Source organism: Echinops telfairi, unplaced genomic scaffold (assembly GCF_000313985.2).
Source record: "Echinops telfairi isolate 266 unplaced genomic scaffold, ASM31398v2 ScPeMD7_25;HRSCAF=90, whole genome shotgun sequence".
Classification (NCBI taxonomy): domain Eukaryota; kingdom Metazoa; phylum Chordata; class Mammalia; order Afrosoricida; family Tenrecidae; genus Echinops; species Echinops telfairi.
This window is the reverse complement of record NW_022103922.1, coordinates 3,135,960-3,137,400: the sequence shown is the minus strand read 5'-3', so window position 1 is coordinate 3,137,400 and position 1,441 is coordinate 3,135,960.

Sequence of the window (1,441 nt, the reverse complement as noted above, 5' to 3'; positions counted from 1 at the left end):
TATCCAACCTTGTAGTGGGAACCCATGCTTCCTTTTTAAAGGTTTCTTGAGGCGTACGCTGGTAGCGCTGCAGGCTGGGCACTGGGCTTCTAACCCCAAGGCCCACTGTTCAATCCCACCAGCTGCTCCGGGGGAGACGGGGGAGGCTGACCCTTCCCATAAAGATGGACATCGCACGACCTCCGTGGCTGTGGGCCTGGCTTAGCCGTCCTTCCAGGAGCCTACAAAGTCCTGAAACAGGACGAGGGGCATCTCCTTCGCCTCGGAAGGCTCCCTGTGCCCGCTGAGACCCATCCACGCTTCCCCTAGACCCGGGGAAGAGAGGCCAGGCCATGCAACACTTGCCCAAGAGCAGAAGCGAGAGAGACAAGGCTCTTCCTCCCAAACCAGCAGCTGAAAGGCCCGACCTCAGCGCCAGCCCTCTGCTCTGTGAGAGAGCAGGCCGCTGTTGGTTAAAGCCACCCCGTGGTGTTGCTGCCCCAGCAGCCCCGGATGGCCAGCTCCATGCATCTCGACTTCTGCTCCCCCAGGCACGCAGCTCTCCTCCGGCGGGAGTCCGGCCGACAGCGTATCCCAAACAAGTAGGGCAGCGTCTGCAGGGATCCATCAGGCTCCCACCGGCCAGTTTTTGAAAGTGACGGAGGCACTTTGGAGCAGACCGAGCGGAGGCTGCGTGGGGCACAACCAGGGACCGTTCTTGGCAGGGGTGCAGCCTTTCACCGGGCTCGTTCAGTCTGTGAGAGCCTGGCTTATATACACGAAGCAGGACGTGCCACCAGGATTGAAGGGAGGGCCATCAACCTGCCCCACGCAGGTGCCCCCACCAGCCTTACGGAGAGCCAGGAGGGCTCAAAGGGCCGGCTGATGAAGATCAAAGGTGCCAGCCCTCGGTACGGTGACGGGTCAAGGGAAGGACCACGCAAATCCTCACGGGAAGGTCCACCACGGGGCCAGTAGACCACATCGCACTGAAGGAGGGAACGACAGGCCCCGTTAAGGATCCCGCGCTAGTTGGAGCCTCAGTCAACCTTCCTGGGAACAGCAGTCAAGACTTCGAACGACGCACCGCATTGGACACATCTGCTGCCCACGACCTCTTTAAAGCGTCGAAGAGCAAGGAGGCCACGGGAGGACCAAGGCGGCCCTGGTGTCCTCCCTCGCTGCGTGGGCTGGTGGATGTTGGGTACCGGGAAGGAAGGCGGCAGTGTAGCTCGGGCATGTGAACCACGATGCTGGCGGAGACCACAAGGACCGCGGTCGACAGAGAAGGCACCCAGCTGTCTGTAAAGACCAGCCTTAGAAGCGAGGGGGCAGAGACCCGGTGTCGCCCGCTCTGGAAATGTTTTCAGGAGGGGCCAGCTGATAGAGAGCAGCACACAGCTGAGGCGGTGATGGACTCCGGGCTGCGGCAATGGACCCACGAAGGAGCAACTGTGAGGAC